This window comes from Elephas maximus, chromosome 16, assembly GCF_024166365.1.
Source record: "Elephas maximus indicus isolate mEleMax1 chromosome 16, mEleMax1 primary haplotype, whole genome shotgun sequence".
Lineage (NCBI taxonomy): Eukaryota > Metazoa > Chordata > Mammalia > Proboscidea > Elephantidae > Elephas > Elephas maximus.
In genome coordinates this window covers 87,309,622-87,331,383 of record NC_064834.1, presented here as the reverse complement: position 1 = coordinate 87,331,383, position 21,762 = coordinate 87,309,622, and positions in this window count along the sequence as shown.

Sequence of the window (21,762 nt, the reverse complement as noted above, 5' to 3'; positions counted from 1 at the left end):
GTGATTTGTGACACTGCTGCCAGTGACAAATGGTGACTCCCACACTCACATATCCCCTGGTGGCAAATGATAGTGATGGGTGGAGAAAGATGGCTGCGGAGCACACGTTCAATGGGGCACCAGCCAAAGCAAAGGCCAGGGCCAGTAGTGGACGTCGTGGAGCTGAATGGCGAGGCAGTGAAGGGCCCAAGGATCCCTCCTGTATGCGGCAAACAGGTCATCCGTGTCCCCACGTCCATAAACCATTGGACTGCTGGGGCCCTGACTGCCAAGATATCGGCCTTGCCTTCGGAGCCTGGCCGCATACGCGGCCTTGCCCCGGAGGCGGGGACATGTAGACAGCAAACATTTGGAAAATGGCGGTGTTTCCTCGATTTCCCTGGCATCGGCCTTTTTGAGCGGCTTGCTTTTTTTCCTGGTAGGATAAGGCCCTGACGGAGAAAGGCAGCATTATGTGTGCAGGAAAGGTGTGTGCTGAGAGGGTGACGACGTTGAGACCATGTTGGGATCTTCAGTCCCAGGAAAGGCCCCTGGCAGGTGTGGGTCAATGTTCTCTACCCATCCCACCCGGCGGGGGGAGGTCTTCAGCATAGAAAGCAGCAGCGGAATTATTCGTCGCCGGAGAGGTTGCGTCTGCCCACAAGCTCCACCTGGCCAGGGTCCGCCCCTACTGTATCGCCCATGTCAAGCAACAGAAGCTAAGACCTTCCAGAGAGACTACCTGCTATTCTCTCCCCACGGGGAAGCAGTACAGCCAGAAGCCTCCCCCGCTTCATGTCTAGGCTCTCTCTCAGGCCCCTCATACTTGTGATGTGTCTCAGGGGTAGAAGGAAGAGATTTCTCTGAATGAACACATCCAGAGAGGGGCCATAGATGCTGAGGAAGGGCGCCTTGCCTACTGATATGGTAGCGTAAGTGGAAAAGAGGTAGCTGCCTGCTGGCCGAGTGTGTCGAACGTGTCCACATGAGGGGCTGCCTAGTGTGAAGTGATTCCCCGGGTGGCCTCGAATTTGTGGCCCAAAACAGAAGGGGCCGTTGTGTGTCCGTGGGTGAAATGGAGGGCTCTGCGGAACTGGCCGGTTAGGCTGGACCTCTCCTATTGGCTCAGTGTTTGTGACCCGTCCCCGTGAGAAGTTCCGGCCAGCCTTCCGGTGGCCGTCTCCATGGTGATTGGGAAAGAAGCCTTAGGCCCCGCACTCAGCCTTCAGCTGGCCTACCTGGCCTCTTTCCCCTCATCTAGACCGCTGTGTGGATGAAAGAAAGAATGTCGGCCAATGACCGCATGTCCTCATTGCCTTTGAAGGATTAGGCTCCTTGCCTGGGCAGAAGACAGCCATCGTCAGCCTGAGCCTAGACACCTAGTGACCTGTGACACTGCAGGCAGTGACAGATGTTCATCTTCATGCTCAAGTATCCGCAGGTGGAGGATTCAGAGTGGTCGGAGAAGAAGTGTCACTAGGGATCACAGAGTCACGAGGGCACGGGCCAAAGGTCAGGGAAAATAGCTGAGGTCGTGGAGCTCTAGCAGAGCCAGTCTAGGGCCCAGGCCTCCCTCCTGTACGTGGCAAAGAGGTGATCCATATGCCGCCACGCGCAGACCCTGGACTGCTGGGGCCCTGGATGCCCGGATTTCGGCCTTATCCTCGGAGAAGTGCCACACATGCACTGTGCCAGCGGAGGCTGTGGCCCAGCAGAGGGCAAACTCTTGAAGATGGGGGCTTCGGTTGACTTTGCCTGTGCTCTCCTTTGGCTGAGTGACATCGTGTGTTTCCTAGCAGGAGAAGGCATTCGTGGAGAGAGGCGGATTCCATGTGTGCAGGCAAAGTGTGTGCTGAGATGATGAGTCGCTGGAGACCAGGGTGGACTCTTCAGACCCAGGATAGGCCTCTGGCAGGTATGTGTCAATGTTTTTTGCCCGTGGCACTCAGCCGGGTATTTGCATACAATGTTATGAGCCGAATTAGTAGTCTCCGGAGAGGCTGCCACATGTCAGCAAGCTTGACCTGGCCAGGATCAGCCCGTGATGCAGGTCCCCAGTCAATGGCTACTCTCTAGACCTTCCAGATAGACTAGCAGATCTTCTCTACCCATGGGCAAGCAGGAGAGCCAGAGGCCTTCCCCCTTTGCTCTTTCATCTCTAGGCCCTCTGTCAGGCACTCCAAGGTGTCAAGTGACAAGGGGGAGAAGGAAGAGATTTCAGAGAAGGAACACATCCAGAGAGAGGCAAGAGATGCTGAGTGGGGATGCCTTGCGTACTGCTATCCTCAGGAAAGTGGGAAAGAGGTACCTGGCCTGCTCTGCCAATGGCCTGAAGCAGTCCGCACCAGGGGCTCCCTTGTGCCTGCGTAGGCTTTCCCAGGGTGTGCTCAAATCCTGTGGCCACTAGGTGTCATGGGTCACAGTGGAGGGCCCTGTGTCATCTGCCTGGCGGGCCAGATCTCTGCCATTGGCTGAGTCTTGTCACCAGGCCCATCATAAGGCCCGCCCACTCTTCCGGTGGGGGGACTGTCTCCATGGTGATGGCCGAGAAGCCTCAGCCCCGCCCACCTGGCCTTGACTTCAGCTACCGGGCCCGCTGACCCTCTGTGTTGATCAAAATGAATGTTCCCCAGTGCCCAGGTGTCAGTCAGCATCTGGGATATAGGAATCGGGATCTTGCCTGGGGCAGAAGGCAGCCTAAGTCAGTTGGTACTTGGAAGTCTGGTGATTTGTGACACTGCTGCCAGTGACAAATGGTGACTCCCACACTCACATATCCCCTGGTGGCAGAATGATAGTGATGGGTGGAGAAAGATGGCTGCGGAGCACACGTTCATTGGGGCACCAGCCAAAGCAAAGGCCAGGGCCAGTAGTGGACGTCGTGGAGCTGAATGGCGAGGCAGTGAAGGGCCCAAGGATCCCTCCTGTATGCGGCAAACAGGTCATCCGTGTCCCCACGTCCATAAACCATTGGACTGCTGGGGCCCTGACTGCCAAGATATCGGCCTTGCCTTCGGAGCCTGGCCGCATACGCGGCCTTGCCCCGGAGGCGGGGACATGTAGACAGCAAACATTTGGAAAATGGCGGTGTTTCCTCGATTTCCCTGGCATCGGCCTTTTTGAGCGGCTTGCTTTTTTTCCTGGTAGGATAAGGCCCTGACGGAGAAAGGCAGCATTATGTGTGCAGGAAAGGTGTGTGCTGAGAGGGTGACGACGTTGAGACCATGTTGGGATCTTCAGTCCCGGGAAAGGCCCCTGGCAGGTGTGGGTCAATGTTCTCTACCCATCTCACCCGGCGGGGGGAGGTCTTCAGCATAGAAAGCAGCAGCGGAATTATTCGTCGCCGGAGAGGTTGCGTCTGCCCAAAAGCTCCACCTGGCCAGGGTCCACCCCTACTGTATCGCCCATGTCAAGCAACAGAAGCTAAGACCTTCCAGAGAGACTACCTGCTATTCTCTCCCCACGGGGAAGCAGTACAGCCAGAAGCCTCCCCCGCTTCATGTCTAGGCTCTCTCTCAGGCCCCTCATACTTGTGATGTGTCTCAGGGGTAGAAGGAAGAGATTTCTCTGAATGAACACATCCAGAGAGGGGCCATAGATGCTGAGGAAGGGCGCCTTGCCTACTGATATGGTAGCGTAAGTGGAAAAGAGGTAGCTGCCTGCTGGCCGAGTGTGTCGAACGTGTCCACATGAGGGGCTGCCTAGTGTGAAGTGGTTCCCCGGGTGGCCTCGAATTTGTGGCCCAAAACAGAAGGGGCCGTTGTGTGTTCCTGGGTGAAATGGAGGGCTCTGCGGAACTGGCCGGTTAGGCTGGACCTCTCCTATTGGCTCAGTGTTTGTGACCCGTCCCCGTGAGAAGTTCCGGCCAGCCTTCCGGTGGCCGTCTCCATGGTGATTGGGAAAGAAGCCTTAGGCCCCGCACTCAGCCTTCAGCTGGCCTACCTGGCCTCTTTCCCCTCATCTAGACCGCTGTGTGGATGAAAGAAAGAATGTCGGCCAATGACCACTTGTCCTCATTGCCTTTGAAGGATTAGGCTCCTTGCCTGGGCCGAAGACAGCCATCGTCAGCCTGAGCCTAGACACCTAGTGACCTGTGACACTGCAGGCAGTGACAGATGTTCATCTTCATGCTCAAGTATCTGCAGGTGGCGGATTCAGAGTGGTCGGAGAAGAAGTGTCACTAGGGATCACACAGTCACGAGGGCACGGGCCAAAGGTGAGGGAAAATAGCTGAGGTCGTGGAGCTCTAGCAGAGCCAGTCTAGGGCCCAGGCCTCCCTCCTGTACGTGGCAAAGAGGTGATCCATATGCGGCCACGTGCAGACCCTGGACTGCTGGGGCCCTGGATGCCCGGATTTCGGCCTTATCCTCGGAGAAGTGACACACATGCACTGTGCCAGCGGAGGCTGTGGCCCAGCAGAGGGCAAACTCTTGAAGATGGGGGCTTCGGTTGACTTTGCCTGTGCTCTCCTTTGGCTGAGTGACATCGTGTGTTTCCTAGCAGGAGAAGGCATTCGTGGAGAGAGGCGGATTCCATGTGTGCAGGCAAAGTGTGTGCTGAGATGATGAGTCGCTGGAGACCAGGGTGGACTCTTCAGACCCAGGATAGGCCTCTGGCAGGTATGTGTCAATGTTTTCTGCCCGTGGCACTCAGCCGGGTATTTGCATAGAATGTTATGAGCGGAATTAGTAGTCTCCGGAGAGGCTGCCACACGTCAGCAAGCTTGACCTGGCCAGGATCAGCCCGTGATGCAGGTCCCCAGTCAATGGCTACTCTCTAGACCTTCCAGATAGACTAGCAGATCTTCTCTACCCATGGGCAAGCAGGAGAGCCAGAGGCCTTCCCCCTTTGCTCTTTCATCTCTAGGCCCTCTGTCAGGCACTCCAAGGTGTCAAGTGACAAGGGGGAGAAGGAAGAGATTTCAGAGAAGGAACACATCCAGAGAGAGGCAAGAGATGCTGAGTGGGGATGCCTTGCGTACTGCTATCCTCAGGAAAGTGGGAAAGAGGTACCTGGCCTGCTCTGCCAATGGCCTGAAGCAGTCCGCACCAGGGGCTCCCTTGTGCCTGCGTAGGCTTTCCCAGGGTGTGCTCAAATCCTGTGGCCACTAGGTGTCATGGGTCACAGTGGAGGGCCCTGTGTCATCTGCCTGGCGGGCCAGATCTCTGCCATTGGCTGAGTCTTGTCACCAGGCCCATCATAAGGCCCGCCCACTCTTCCGGTGGGGGGACTGTCTCCATGGTGATGGCCGAGAAGCCTCAGCCCCGCCCACCTGGCCTTGACTTCAGCTACCGGGCCCGCTGACCCTCACTCAGACCTCTGTGTTGATCAAAATGAATGTTCCCCAGTGCCCAGGTGTCAGTCAGCATCTGGGATATAGGAATCGGGATCTTGCCTGGGGCAGAAGGCAGCCTAGGTCAGCTGGTACCTGGAAGTCTGGTGATTTGTGACACTGCGGCCAGTGACAAATGGTGACTCCCACACTCACATATCCCCTGGTGGCAGAATGATAGTGATGGGTGGAGAAAGATGGCTGCGGAGCACACGTTCATTGGGGCACCAGCCAAAGCAAAGGCCAGGGCCAGTAGTGGACGTCGTGGAGCTGAATGGCGAGGCAGTGAAGGGCCCAAGGATCCCTCCTGTATGCGGCAAACAGGTCATCCGTGTCCCCACGTCCATAAACCATTGGACTGCTGGGGCCCTGACTGCCAAGATATCGGCCTTGCCTTCGGAGCCTGGCCGCATACGTGGCCTTGCCCCGGAGGCGGGGACATGTAGACAGCAAATATTTGGAAAATGGCGGTGTTTCCTCGATTTCCCTGGCATCGGCCTTTTTGAGCGGCTTGCTTTTTTTCCTGGTAGGATAAGGCCCTGACGGAGAAAGGCAGCATTATGTGTGCAGGAAAGGTGTGTGCTGAGAGGGTGACGACGTTGAGACCATGTTGGGATCTTCAGTCCCAGGAAAGGCCCCTGGCAGGTGTGGGTCAATGTTCTCTACCCATCCCACCCGGCGGGGGGAGGTCTTCAGCATAGAAAGCAGCAGCGGAATTATTCGTCGCCGGAGAGGTTGCGTCTGCCCACAAGCTCCACCTGGCCAGGGTCCGCCCCTACTGTATCGCCCATGTCAAGCAACAGAAGCTAAGACCTTCCAGAGAGACTACCTGCTATTCTCTCCCCACGGGGAAGCAGTACAGCCAGAAGCCTCCCCCGTTTCATGTCTAGGCTCTCTCTCAGGCCCCTCATACTTGTGATGTGTCTCAGGGGTAGAAGGAAGAGATTTCTAAGAATGAACACATCCAGAGAGGGGCCATAGATGCTGAGGAAGGGCGCCTTGCCTACTGATATGGTAGCGTAAGTGGAAAAGAGGTAGCTGCCTGCTGGCCGAGTGTGTCGAACGTGTCCACGTGAGGGGCTGCCTAGTGTGAAGTGATTCCCCGGGTGGCCTCGAATTTGTGGCCCAAAACAGAAGGGGCCGTTGTGTGTCCGTGGGTGAAATGGAGGGCTCTGCGGAACTGGCCGGTTAGGCTGGACCTCTCCTATTGGCTCAGTGTTTGTGACCCGTCCCCGTGAGAAGTTCCGGCCAGCCTTCCGGTGGCCGTCTCCATGGTGATTGGGAAAGAAGCCTTAGGCCCCGCACTCAGCCTTCAGCTGGCCTACCTGGCCTCTTTCCCCTCATCTAGACCGCTGTGTGGATGAAAGAAAGAATGTCGGCCAATGACCGCATGTCCTCATTGCCTTTGAAGGATTAGGCTCCTTGCCTGGGCAGAAGACAGCCATCGTCAGCCTGAGCCTAGACACCTAGTGACCTGTGACACTGCAGGCAGTGACAGATGTTCATCTTCATGCTCAAGTATCCGCAGGTGGCGGATTCAGAGTGGTCGGAGAAGAAGTGTCACTAGGGATCACACAGTCACGAGGGCACGGGCCAAAGGTGAGGGAAAATAGCTGAGGTCGTGGAGCTCTAGCAGAGCCAGTCTAGGGCCCAGGCCTCCCTCCTGTACGTGGCAAAGAGGTGATCCATATGCGGCCACGCGCAGACCCTGGACTGCTGGGGCCCTGGATGCCCGGATTTCGGCCTTATCCTCGGAGAAGTGCCACACATGCACTGTGCCAGCGGAGGCTGTGGCCCAGCAGAGGGCAAACTCTTGAAGATGGGGGCTTCGGTTGACTTTGCCTGTGCTCTCCTTTGGCTGAGTGACATCGTGTGTTTCCTAGCCGGAGAAGGCATTCGTGGAGAGAGGCGGATTCCATGTGTGCAGGCAAAGTGTGTGCTGAGATGATGAGTCGCTGGAGACCAGGGTGGACTCTTCAGACCCAGGATAGGCCTCTGGCAGGTATGTGTCAATGTTTTCTGCCCGTGGCACTCAGCCGGGTATTTGCATAGAATGTTATGAGCGGAATGAGTAGTCTCCGGAGAGGCTGCCACACGTCAGCAAGCTTGACCTGGCCAGGATCAGCCCGTGATGCAGGTCCCCAGTCAATGGCTACTCTCTAGACCTTCCAGATAGACTAGCAGATCTTCTCTACCCATGGGCAAGCAGGAGAGCCAGAGGCCTTCCCCCTTTGCTCTTTCATCTCTAGGCCCTCTGTCAGGCACTCCAAGGTGTCAAGTGACAAGGGGGAGAAGGAAGAGATTTCAGAGAAGGAACACATCCAGAGAGAGGCAAGAGATGCTGAGTGGGGATGCCTTGCGTACTGCTATCCTCAGGAAAGTGGGAAAGAGGTACCTGGCCTGCTCTGCCAATGGCCTGAAGCAGTCCGCACCAGGGGCTCCCTTGTGCCTGCGTAGGCTTTCCCAGGGTGTGCTCAAATCCTGTGGCCACTAGGTGTCATGGGTCACAATGGAGGGCCCTGTGTCATCTGCCTGGCGGGCCAGATCTCTGCCATTGGCTGAGTCTTGTCACCAGGCCCATCATAAGGCCCGCCCACTCTTCCGGTGGGGGGACTGTCTCCATGGTGATGGCCGAGAAGCCTCAGCCCCGCCCACCTGGCCTTGACTTCAGCTACCGGGCCCGCTGACCCTCACTCAGACCTCTGTGTTGATCAAAATGAATGTTCCCCAGTGCCCAGGTGTCAGTCAGCATCTGGGATATAGGAATCGGGATCTTGCCTGGGGCAGAAGGCAGCCTAGGTCAGCTGGTACCTGGAAGTCTGGTGGTTTGTGACACTGCTGCCAGTGACAAATGGTGACTCCCACACTCACATATCCCCTGGTGGCAGAATGATAGTGATGGGTGGAGAAAGATGGCTGCGGAGCACACGTTCATTGGGGCACCAGCCAAAGCAAAGGCCAGGGCCAGTAGTGGACGTCGTGGAGCTGAATGGCGAGGCAGTGAAGGGCCCAAGGATCCCTCCTGTATGCGGCAAACAGGTCATCCGTGTCCCCACGTCCATAAACCATTGGACTGCTGGGGCCCTGACTGCCAAGATATCAGCCTTGCCTTCGGAGCCTGGCCGCATACGCGGCCTTGCCCCAGAGGCGGGGACATGTAGACAGCAAACATTTGGAAAATGGCGGTGTTTCCTCGATTTCCCTGGCATCGGCCTTTTTGAGCGGCTTGCTTTTTTTCCTGGTAGGATAAGGCCCTGACGGAGAAAGGCAGCATTATGTGTGCAGGAAAGGTGTGTGCTGAGAGGGTGACGACGTTGAGACCATGTTGGGATCTTCAGTCCCAGGAAAGGCCCCTGGCAGGTGTGGGTCAATGTTCTCTACCCATCCCACCCGGCGGGGGGAGGTCTTCAGCATAGAAAGCAGCAGCGGAATTATTCGTCGCCGGAGAGGTTGCGTCTGCCCACAAGCTCCACCTGGCCAGGGTCCGCCCCTACTGTATCGCCCATGTCAAGCAAGAGAAGCTAAGACCTTCCAGAGAGACTACCTGCTATTCTCTCCCCACGGGGAAGCAGTACAGCCAGAAGCCTCCCCCGCTTCATGTCTAGGCTCTCTCTCAGGCCCCTCATACTTGTGATGTGTCTCAGGGGTAGAAGGAAGAGATTTCTCTGAATGAACACATCCAGAGAGGGGCCATAGATGCTGAGGAAGGGCGCCTTGCCTACTGATATGGTAGCGTAAGTGGAAAAGAGGTAGCTGCCTGCTGGCCGAGTGTGTCGAACGTGTCCACATGAGGGGCTGCCTAGTGTGAAGTGATTCCCCGGGTGGCCTCGAATTTGTGGCCCAAAACAGAAGGGGCCGTTGTGTGTCCGTGGGTGAAATGGAGGGCTCTGCGGAACTGGCCGGTTAGGCTGGACCTCTCCTATTGGCTCAGTGTTTGTGACCCGTCCCCGTGAGAAGTTCCGGCCAGCCTTCCGGTGGCCGTCTCCATGGTGATTGGGAAAGAAGCCTTAGGCCCCGCACTCAGCCTTCAGCTGGCCTACCTGGCCTCTTTCCCCTCATCTAGACCGCTGTGTGGATGAAAGAAAGAATGTCGGCCAATGACCACATGTCCTCATTGCCTTTGAAGGATTAGGCTCCTAGCCTGGGCAGAAGACAGCCATCGTCAGCCTGAGCCTAGACACCTAGTGACCTGTGACACTGCAGGCAGTGACAGATGTTCATCTTCATGCTCAAGTATCCGCAGGTGGCGGATTCAGAGTGGTCGGAGAAGAAGTGTCACTAGGGATCACACAGTCACGAGGGCACGGGCCAAAGGTGAGGGAAAATAGCTGAGGTCGTGGAGCTCTAGCAGAGCCAGTCTAGGGCCCAGGCCTCCCTCCTGTACGTGGCAAAGAGGTGATCCATATGCGGCCACGCGCAAACCCTGGACTGCTATGGCCCTGGATGCCCGGATTTCGGCCTTATCCTCGGAGAAGTGCCACACATGCACTGTGCCAGCGGAGGCTGTGGCCCAGCAGAGGGCAAACTCTTGAAGATGGGGGCTTCGGTTGACTTTGCCTGTGCTCTCCTTTGGCTGAGTGACATCGTGTGTTTCCTAGCAGGAGAAGACATTCGTGGAGAGAGGCGGATTCCATGTGTGCAGGCAAAGTGTGTGCTGAGATGATGAGTCGCTGGAGACCAGGGTGGACTCTTCAGACCCAGGATAGGCCTCTGGTAGGTATGTGTCAATGTTTTCTGCCCGTGGCACTCAGCCGGGTATTTGCATACAAAGTTATGAGCGGAATGAGTAGTCTCCGGAGAGGCTGCCACACGTCAGCAAGCTTCACCTGGCCAGGATCAGCCCGTGATGCAGGTCCCCAGTCAATGGCTACTCTCTAGACCTTCCAGATAGACTAGCAGATCTTCTCTACCCATGGGCAAGCAGGAGAGCCAGAGGCCTTCCCCCTTTGCTCTTTCATCTCTAGGCCCTCTGTCAGGCACTCCAAGGTGTCAAGTCACAAGGGGGAGAAGGAAGAGATTTCAGAGAAGGAACACAACCAGAGAGAGGCAAGAGATGCTGAGTGGGGATGCCTTGCGTACTGCTATCCTCAGGAAAGTGGGAAAGAGGTACCTGGCCTGCTCTGCCAATGGCCTGAAGCAGTCCGCACCAGGGGCTCCCTTGTGCCTGCGTAGGCTTTCCCAGGGTGTGCTCAAATCCTGTGGCCACTAGGTGTCATGGGTCACAATGGAGGGCCCTGTGTCATCTGCCTGGCGGGCCAGATCTCTGCCATTGGCTGAGTCTTGTCACCAGGCCCATCATAAGGCCCGCCCACTCTTCCGGTGGGGGGACTGTCTCCATGGTGATGGCCGAGAAGCCTCAGCCCCGCCCACCTGGCCTTGACTTCAGCTACCGGGCCCGCTGACCCTCACTCAGACCTCTGTGTTGATCAAAATGAATGTTCCCCAGTGCCCAGGTGTCAGTCAGCATCTGGGATATAGGAATCGGGATCTTGCCTGGGGCAGAAGGCAGCCTAGGTCAGCTGGTACCTGGAAGTCTGGTGATTTGTGACACTGCTGCCAGTGACAAATGGTGACTCCCACACTCACATATCCCCTGGTGGCAGAATGATAGTGATGGGTGGAGAAAGATGGCTGCGGAGCACACGTTCATTGGGGCACCAGCCAAAGCAAAGGCCAGGGCCAGTAGTGGACGTCGTGGAGCTGAATGGCGAGGCAGTGAAGGGCCCAAGGATCCCTCCTGTATGCGGCAAACAGGTCATCCGTGTCCCCACGTCCATAAACCATTGGACTGCTGGGGCCCTGACTGCCAAGATATCGGCCTTGCCTTCGGAGCCTGGCCGCATACGCGGCCTTGCCCCGGAGGCGGGGACATGTAGACAGCAAACATTTGGAAAATGGCGGTGTTTCCTCGATTTCCCTGGCATCGGCCTTTTTGAGCGGCTTGCTTTTTTTCCTGGTAGGATAAGGCCCTGACGGAGAAAGGCAGCATTATGTGTGCAGGAAAGGTGTGTGCTGAGAGGGTGACGACGTTGAGACCATGTTGGGATCTTCAGTCCCAGGAAAGGCCCCTGGCAGGTGTGGGTCAATGTTCTCTACCCATCCCACCCGGCAGGGGGAGGTCTTCAGCATAGAAAGCAGCAGCGGAATTATTCGTCGCCGGAGAGGTTGCGTCTGCCCACAAGCTCCACCTGGCCAGGGTCCGCCCCTACTGTATCGCCCATGTCAAGCAACAGAAGCTAAGACCTTCCAGAGAGACTACCTGCTATTCTCTCCCCACGGGGAAGCAGTACAGCCAGAAGCCTCCCCCGTTTCATGTCTAGGCTCTCTCTCAGGCCCCTCATACTTGTGATGTGTCTCAGGGGTAGAAGGAAGAGATTTCTCTGAATGAACACATCCAGAGAGGGGCCATAGATGCTGAGGAAGGGCGCCTTGCCTACTGATATGGTAGCGTAAGTGGAAAAGAGGTAGCTGCCTGCTGGCCGAGTGTGTCGAACGTGTCCACATGAGGGGCTGCCTAGTGTGAAGTGATTCCCCGGGTGGCCTCGAATTTGTGGCCCAAAACAGAAGGGGCCGTTGTGTGTCCGTGGGTGAAATGGAGGGCTCTGCGGAACTGGCCGGTTAGGCTGGACCTCTCCTATTGGCTCAGTGTTTGTGACCCGTCCCCGTGAGAAGTTCCGGCCAGCCTTCCGGTGGCCGTCTCCATGGTGATTGGGAAAGAAGCCTTAGGCCCCGCACTCAGCCTTCAGCTGGCCTACCTGGCCTCTTTCCCCTCATCTAGACCGCTGTGTGGATGAAAGAAAGAATGTCGGCCAATGACCACATGTCCTCATTGCCTTTGAAGGATTAGGCTCCTTGCCTGGGCAGAAGACAGCCATCGTCAGCCTGAGCCTAGACACCTAGTGACCTGTGACACTGCAGGCAGTGACAGATGTTCATCTTCATGCTCAAGTATCCGCAGGTGGCGGATTCAGAGTGGTCGGAGAAGAAGTGTCACTAGGGATCACACAGTCACGAGGGCACGGACCAAAGGTGAGGGAAAATAGCTGAGGTCGAGGAGCTCTAGCAGAGCCAGTCTAGGGCCCAGGCCTCCCTCCTGTACGTGGCAAAGAGGTGATCCATATGCCGCCACGTGCAGACCCTGGACTGCTGGAGCCCTGGATGCCCGGATTTCGGCCTTATCCTCGGAGAAGTGCCACACATGCGCTGTGCCAGCGGAGGCTGTGGCCCAGCAGAGGGCAAACTCTTGAAGATGGGGGCTTCGGTTGACTTTGCCTGTGCTCTCCTTTGGCTGAGTGACATCGTGTGTTTCCTAGCCGGAGAAGACATTCGTGGAGAGAGGCGGATTCCATGAAGCAGGCAAAGTGTGTGCTGAGATGATGAGTCGCTGGAGACCAGGGTGGACTCTTCAGACCCAGGATAGGCCTCTGGCAGGTATGTGTCAATGTTTTCTGCCCGTGGCACTCAGCCGGGTATTTGCATACAATGTTATGAGCGGAATTAGTAGTCTCCGGAGAGGCTGCCACACGTCAGCAAGATTCACCTGGCCAGGATCAGCCCGTGATGCAGGTCCGCAGTCAATGGCTACTCTCTAGACCTTCTAGATAGACTAGCAGATCTTGTCTACCCATGGGCAAGCAGGAGAGCCAGAGGCCTTCCCCCTTTGCTCTTTCATCTCTAGGCCCTCTGTCAGGCACTCCAAGGTGTCAAGTGACAAGGGGGAGAAGGAAGAGATTTCAGAGAAGGAACACATCCAGAGAGAGGCAAGAGATGCTGAGTGGGGATGCCTTGCGTACTGCTATCCTCAGGAAAGTGGGAAAGAGGTACCTGGCCTGCTCTGCCAATGGCCTGAAGCAGTCCGCACCAGGGGCTCCCTTGTGCCTGCGTAGGCTTTCCCAGGGTGTGCTCAAATCCTGTGGCCACTAGGTGTCATGGGTCACAGTGGAGGGCCCTGTGTCATCTGCCTGGCGGGCCAGATCTCTGCCATTGGCTGAGTCTTGTCACCAGGCCCATCATAAGGCCCGCCCACTCTTCCGGTGGGGGGACTGTCTCCATGGTGATGGCCGAGAAGCCTCAGCCCCGCCCACCTGGCCTTGACTTCAGCTACCGGGCCCGCTGACCCTCACTCAGACCTCTGTGTTGATCAAAATGAATGTTCCCCAGTGCCCAGGTGTCAGTCAGCATCTGGGATATAGGAATCGGGATCTTGCCTGGGGCAGAAGGCAGCCTAGGTCAGCTGGTACCTGGAAGTCTGGTGATTTGTGACACTGCTGCCAGTGACAAATGGTGACTCCAACACTCACATATCCCCTGGTGGCAGAATGATAGTGATGGGTGGAGAAAGATGGCTGCGGAGCACACGTTCATTGGGGCACCAGCCAAAGCAAAGGCCAGGGCCAGTAGTGGACGTCGTGGAGCTGAATGGCGAGGCAGTGAAGGGCCCAAGGATCCCTCCTGTATGCGGCAAACAGGTCATCCGTGTCCCCACGTCCATAAACCATTGGACTGCTGGGGCCCTGACTGCCAAGATGTCGGCCTTGCCTTCGGAGCCTGGCCGCATACGCGGCCTTGCCCCGGAGGCGGGGACATGTAGACAGCAAACATTTGGAAAATGGCGGTGTTTCCTCGATTTCCCTGGCATCGGCCTTTTTGAGCGGCTTGCTTTTTTTCCTGGTAGGATAAGGCCCTGACGGAGAAAGGCAGCATTATGTGTGCAGGAAAGGTGTGTGCTGAGAGGGTGACGACGTTGAGACCATGTTGGGATCTTCAGTCCCAGGAAAGGCCCCTGGCAGGTGTGGGTCAATGTTCTCTACCCATCCCACCCGGCGGGGGGAGGTCTTCAGCATAGAAAGCAGCAGCGGAATTATTCGTCGCCGGAGAGGTTGCGTCTGCCCACAAGCTCCACCTGGCCAGGGTCCGCCCCTACTGTATCGCCCATGTCAAGCAACAGAAGCTGATACCTTCCAGAGAGACTACCTGCTATTCTCTCCCCACGGGGAAGCAGTACAGCCAGAAGCCTCCCCCGTTTCACGTCTAGGCTCTCTCTCAGGCCCCTCATACTTGTGATGTGTCTCAGGGGTAGAAGGAAGAGATTTCTCTTAATGAACACATCCAGAGAGGGGCCATAGATGCTGAGGAAGGGCGCCTTGCCTACTGATATGGTAGCGTAAGTGGAAAAGAGGTAGCTGCCTGCTGGCCGAGTGTGTCGAACGTGTCCACATGAGGGGCTGCCTAGTGTGAAGTGATTCCCCGGGTGGCCTCGAATTTGTGGCCCAAAACAGAAGGGGCCGTTGTGTGTCCGTGGGTGAAATGGAGGGCTCTGCGGAACTGGCCGGTTAGGCTGGACCTCTCCTATTGGCTCAGTGTTTGTGACCCGTCCCCGTGAGAAGTTCCGGCCAGCCTTCCGGTGGCCGTCTCCATGGTGATTGGGAAAGAAGCCTTAGGCCCCGCACTCAGCCTTCAGCTGGCCTACCTGGCCTCTTTCCCCTCATCTAGACCGCTGTGTGGATGAAAGAAAGAATGTCGGCCAATGACCGCATGTCCTCATTGCCTTTGAAGGATTAGGCTCCTTGCCTGGGCAGAAGACAGCCATCGTCAGCCTGAGCCTAGACACCTAGTGACCTGTGACACTGCAGGCAGTGACAGATGTTCATCTTCATGCTCAAGTATCCGCAGGTGGCGGATTCAGAGTGGTCGGAGAAGAAGTGTCACTAGGGATCACACAGTCACGAGGGCACGGGCCAAAGGTGAGGGAAAATAGCTGAGGTCGTGGAGCTCTAGCAGAGCCAGTCTAGGGCCCAGGCCTCCCTCCTGTACGTGGCAAAGAGGTGATCCATATGCGGCCACGCGCAGACCCTGGACTGCTGGGGCCCTGGATGCCCGGATTTCGGCCTTATCCTCGGAGAAGTGCCACACATGCACTGTGCCAGCGGAGGCTGTGGCCCAGCAGAGGGCAAACTCTTGAAGATGGGGGCTTCGGTTGACTTTGCCTGTGCTCTCCTTTGGCTGAGTGACATCGTGTGTTTCCTAGCCGGAGAAGGCATTCGTGGAGAGAGGCGGATTCCATGTGTGCAGGCAAAGTGTGTGCTGAGATGATGAGTCGCTGGAGACCAGGGTGGACTCTTCAGACCCAGGATAGGCCTCTGGCAGGTATGTGTCAATGTTTTCTGCCCGTGGCACTCAGCCGGGTATTTGCATAGAATGTTATGAGCGGAATGAGTAGTCTCCGGAGAGGCTGCCACACGTCAGCAAGCTTGACCTGGCCAGGATCAGCCCGTGATGCAGGTCCCCAGTCAATGGCTACTCTCTAGACCTTCCAGATAGACTAGCAGATCTTCTCTACCCATGGGCAAGCAGGAGAGCCAGAGGCCTTCCCCCTTTGCTCTTTCATCTCTAGGCCCTCTGTCAGGCACTCCAAGGTGTCAAGTGACAAGGGGGAGAAGGAAGAGATTTCAGAGAAGGAACACATCCAGAGAGAGGCAAGAGATGCTGAGTGGGGATGCCTTGCGTACTGCTATCCTCAGGAAAGTGGGAAAGAGGTACCTGGCCTGCTCTGCCAATGGCCTGAAGCAGTCCGCACCAGGGGCTCCCTTGTGCCTGCGTAGGCTTTCCCAGGGTGTGCTCAAATCCTGTGGCCACTAGGTGTCATGGGTCACAATGGAGGGCCCTGTGTCATCTGCCTGGCGGGCCAGATCTCTGCCATTGGCTGAGTCTTGTCACCAGGCCCATCATAAGGTCCGCCCACTCTTCCGGTGGGGGGACTGTCTCCATGGTGATGGCCGAGAAGCCTCAGCCCCGCCCACCTGGCCTTGACTTCAGCTACCGGGCCCGCTGACCCTCACTCAGACCTCTGTGTTGATCAAAATGAATGTTCCCCAGTGCCCAGGTGTCAGTCAGCATCTGGGATATAGGAATCGGGATCTTGCCTGGGGCAGAAGGCAGCCTAGGTCAGCTGGTACCTGGAAGTCTGGTGGTTTGTGACACTGCTGCCAGTGACAAATGGTGACTCCCACACTCACATATCCCCTGGTGGCAGAATGATAGTGATGGGTGGAGAAAGATGGCTGCGGAGCACACGTTCATTGGGGCACCAGCCAAAGCAAAGGCCAGGGCCAGTAGTGGACGTCGTGGAGCTGAATGGCGAGGCAGTGAAGGGCCCAAGGATCCCTCCTGTATGCGGCAAACAGGTCATCCGTGTCCCCACGTCCATAAACCATTGGACTGCTGGGGCCCTGACTGCCAAGATATCAGCCTTGCCTTCGGAGCCTGGCCGCATACGCGGCCTTGCCCCAGAGGCGGGGACATGTAGACAGCAAACATTTGGAAAATGGCGGTGTTTCCTCGATTTCCCTGGCATCGGCCTTTTTGAGCGGCTTGCTTTTTTTCCTGGTAGGATAAGGCCCTGACGGAGAAAGGCAGCATTATGTGTGCAGGAAAGGTGTGTGCTGAGAGGGTGACGACGTTGAGACCATGTTGGGATCTTCAGTCCCAGGAAAGGCCCCTGGCAGGTGTGGGTCAATGTTCTCTACCCATCCCACCCGGCGGGGGGAGGTCTTCAGCATAGAAAGCAGCAGCGGAATTATTCGTCGCCGGAGAGGTTGCGTCTGCCCACAAGCTCCACCTGGCCAGGGTCCGCCCCTACTGTATCGCCCATGGCAAGCAAGAGAAGCTAAGACCTTCCAGAGAGACTACCTGCTATTCTCTCCCCACGGGGAAGCAGTACAGCCAGAAGCCTCCCCCGCTTCATGTCTAGGCTCTCTCTCAGGCCCCTCATACTTGTGATGTGTCTCAGGGGTAGAAGGAAGAGATTTCTCTGAATGAACACATCCAGAGAGGGGCCATAGATGCTGAGGAAGGGCGCCTTGCCTACTGATATGGTAGCGTAAGTGGAAAAGAGGTAGCTGCCTGCTGGCCGAGTGTGTCGAACGTGTCCACATGAGGGGCTGCCTAGTGTGAAGTGATTCCCCGGGTGGCCTCGAATTTGTGGCCCAAAACAGAAGGGGCCGTTGTGTGTCCGTGGGTGAAATGGAGGGCTCTGCGGAACTGGCCGGTTAGGCTGGACCTCTCCTATTGGCTCAGTGTTTGTGACCCGTCCCCGTGAGAAGTTCCGGCCAGCCTTCCGGTGGCCGTCTCCATGGTGATTGGGAAAGAAGCCTTAGGCCCCGCACTCAGCCTTCAGCTGGCCTACCTGGCCTCTTTCCCCTCATCTAGACCGCTGTGTGGATGAAAGAAAGAATGTCGGCCAATGACCACATGTCCTCATTGCCTTTGAAGGATTAGGCTCCTAGCCTGGGCAGAAGACAGCCATCGTCAGCCTGAGCCTAGACACCTAGTGACCTGTGACACTGCAGGCAGTGACAGATGTTCATCTTCATGCTCAAGTATCCGCAGGTGGCGGATTCAGAGTGGTCGGAGAAGAAGTGTCACTAGGGATCACACAGTCACGAGGGCACGGGCCAAAGGTGAGGGAAAATAGCTGAGGTCGTGGAGCTCTAGCAGAGCCAGTCTAGGGCCCAGGCCTCCCTCCTGTACGTGGCAAAGAGGTGATCCATATGCGGCCACGCGCAGACCCTGGACTGCTATGGCCCTGGATGCCCGGATTTCGGCCTTATCCTCGGAGAAGTGCCACACATGCACTGTGCCAGCGGAGGCTGTGGCCCAGCAGAGGGCAAACTCTTGAAGATGGGGGCTTCGGTTGACTTTGCCTGTGCTCTCCTTTGGCTGAGTGACATCGTGTGTTTCCTAGCAGGAGAAGACATTCGTGGAGAGAGGCGGATTCCATGTGTGCAGGCAAAGTGTGTGCTGAGATGATGAGTCGCTGGAGACCAGGGTGGACTCTTCAGACCCAGGATAGGCCTCTGGTAGGTATGTGTCAATGTTTTCTGCCCGTGGCACTCAGCCGGGTATTTGCATACAAAGTTATGAGCGGAATTAGTAGTCTCCGGAGAGGCTGCCACACGTCAGCAAGCTTCACCTGGCCAGGATCAGCCCGTGATGCAGGTCCCCAGTCAATGGCTACTCTCTAGACCTTCCAGATAGACTAGCAGATCTTCTCTACCCATGGGCAAGCAGGAGAGCCAGAGGCCTTCCCCCTTTGCTCTTTCATCTCTAGGCCCTCTGTCAGGCACTCCAAGGTGTCAAGTGACAAGGGGGAGAAGGAAGAGATTTCAGAGAAGGAACACATCCAGAGAGAGGCAAGAGATGCTGAGTGGGGATGCCTTGCGTACTGCTATCCTCAGGAAAGTGGGAAAGAGGTACCTGGCCTGCTCTGCCAATGGCCTGAAGCAGTCCGCACCAGGGGCTCCCTTGTGCCTGCGTAGGCTTTCCCAGGGTGTGCTCAAATCCTGTGGCCACTAGGTGTCATGGGTCACAATGGAGGGCCCTGTGTCATCTGCCTGGCGGGCCAGATCTCTGCCATTGGCTGAGTCTTGTCACCAGGCCCATCATAAGGCCCGCCCACTCTTCCGGTGGGGGGACTGTCTCCATGGTGATGGCCGAGAAGCCTCAGCCCCGCCCACCTGGCCTTGACTTCAGCTACCGGGCCCGCTGACCCTCACTCAGACCTCTGTGTTGATCAAAATGAATGTTCCCCAGTGCCCAGGTGTCAGTCAGCATCTGGGATATAGGAATCGGGATCTTGCCTGGGGCAGAAGGCAGCCTAGGTCAGCTGGTACCTGGAAGTCTGGTGGTTTGTGACACTGCTGCCAGTGACAAATGGTGACTCCCACACTCACATATCCCCTGGTGGCAGAATGATAGTGATGGGTGGAGAAAGATGGCTGCGGAGCACACGTTCATTGGGGCACCAGCCAAAGCAAAGGCCAGGGCCAGTAGTGGACGTCGTGGAGCTGAATGGCGAGGCAGTGAAGGGCCCAAGGATCCCTCCTGTATGCGGCAAACAGGTCATCCGTGTCCCCACGTCCATAAACCATTGGACTGCTGGGGCCCTGACTGCCAAGATATCAGCCTTGCCTTCGGAGCCTGGCCGCATACGCGGCCTTGCCCCAGAGGCGGGGACATGTAGACAGCAAACATTTGGAAAATGGCGGTGTTTCCTCGATTTCCCCGGCATCGGCCTTTTTGAGCGGCTTGCTTTTTTTCCTGGTAGGATAAGGCCCTGACGGAGAAAGGCAGCATTATGTGTGCAGGAAAGGTGTGTGCTGAGAGGGTGACGACGTTGAGACCATGTTGGGATCTTCAGTCCCAGGAAAGGCCCCTGGCAGGTGTGGGTCAATGTTCTCTACCCATCCCACCCGGCGGGGGGAGGTCTTCAGCATAGAAAGCAGCAGCGGAATTATTCGTCGCCGGAGAGGTTGCGTCTGCCCACAAGCTCCACCTGGCCAGGGTCCGCCCCTACTGTATCGCCCATGGCAAGCAAGAGAAGCTAAGACCTTCCAGAGAGACTACCTGCTATTCTCTCCCCACGGGGAAGCAGTACAGCCAGAAGCCTCCCCCGCTTCATGTCTAGGCTCTCTCTCAGGCCCCTCATACTTGTGATGTGTCTCAGGGGTAGAAGGAAGAGATTTCTCTGAATGAACACATCCAGAGAGGGGCCATAGATGCTGAGGAAGGGCGCCTTGCCTACTGATATGGTAGCGTAAGTGGAAAAGAGGTAGCTGCCTGCTGGCCGAGTGTGTCGAACGTGTCCACATGAGGGGCTGCCTAGTGTGAAGTGATTCCCCGGGTGGCCTCGAATTTGTGGCCCAAAACAGAAGGGGCCGTTGTGTGTCCGTGGGTGAAATGGAGGGCTCTGCGGAACTGGCCGGTTAGGCTGGACCTCTCCTATTGGCTCAGTGTTTGTGACCCGTCCCCGTGAGAAGTTCCGGCCAGCCTTCCGGTGGCCGTCTCCATGGTGATTGGGAAAGAAGCCTTAGGCCCCGCACTCAGCCTTCAGCTGGCCTACCTGGCCTCTTTCCCCTCATCTAGACCGCTGTGTGGATGAAAGAAAGAATGTCGGCCAATGACCACATGTCCTCATTGCCTTTGAAGGATTAGGCTCCTAGCCTGGGCAGAAGACAGCCATCGTCAGCCTGAGCCTAGACACCTAGTGACCTGTGACACTGCAGGCAGTGACAGATGTTCATCTTCATGCTCAAGTATCCGCAGGTGGCGGATTCAGAGTGGTCGGAGAAGAAGTGTCACTAGGGATCACACAGTCACGAGGGCACGGGCCAAAGGTGAGGGAAAATAGCTGAGGTCGTGGAGCTCTAGCAGAGCCAGTCTAGGGCCCAGGCCTCCCTCCTGTACGTGGCAAAGAGGTGATCCATATGCGGCCACGCGCAGACCCTGGACTGCTATGGCCCTGGATGCCCGGATTTCGGCCTTATCCTCGGAGAAGTGCCACACATGCACTGTGCCAGCGGAGGCTGTGGCCCAGCAGAGGGCAAACTCTTGAAGATGGGGGCTTTGGTTGACTTTGCCTGTGCTCTCCTTTGGCTGAGTGACATCGTGTGTTTCCTAGCAGGAGAAGACATTCGTGGAGAGAGGCGGATTCCATGTGTGCAGGCAAAGTGTGTGCTGAGATGATGAGTCGCTGGAGACCAGGGTGGACTCTTCAGACCCAGGATAGGCCTCTGGTAGGTATGTGTCAATGTTTTCTGCCCGTGGCACTCAGCCGGGTATTTGCATACAAAGTTATGAGCGGAATGAGTAGTCTCCGGAGAGGCTGCCACACGTCAGCAAGCTTCACCTGGCCAGGATCAGCCCGTGATGCAGGTCCCCAGTCAATGGCTACTCTCTAGACCTTCCAGATAGACTAGCAGATCTTCTCTACCCATGGGCAAGCAGGAGAGCCAGAGGCCTTCCCCCTTTGCTCTTTCATCTCTAGGCCCTCTGTCAGGCACTCCAAGGTGTCAAGTGACAAGGGGGAGAAGGAAGAGATTTCAGAGAAGGAACACATCCAGAGAGAGGCAAGAGATGCTGAGTGGGGATGCCTTGCGTACTGCTATCCTCAGGAAAGTGGGAAAGAGGTACCTGGCCTGCTCTGCCAATGGCCTGAAGCAGTCCGCACCAGGGGCTCCCTTGTGCCTGCGTAGGCTTTCCCAGGGTGTGCTCAAATCCTGTGGCCACTAGGTGTCATGGGTCACAATGGAGGGCCCTGTGTCATCTGCCTGGCGGGCCAGATCTCTGCCATTGGCTGAGTCTTGTCACCAGGCCCATCATAAGGCCCGCCCACTCTTCCGGTGGGGGGACTGTCTCCATGGTGATGGCCGAGAAGCCTCAGCCCCGCCCACCTGGCCTTGACTTCAGCTACCGGGCCCGCTGACCCTCACTCAGACCTCTGTGTTGATCAAAATGAATGTTCCCCAGTGCCCAGGTGTCAGTCAGCATCTGGGATATAGGAATCGGGATCTTGCCTGGGGCAGAAGGCAGCCTAGGTCAGCTGGTACCTGGAAGTCTGGTGGTTTGTGACACTGCTGCCAGTGACAAATGGTGACTCCCACACTCACATATCC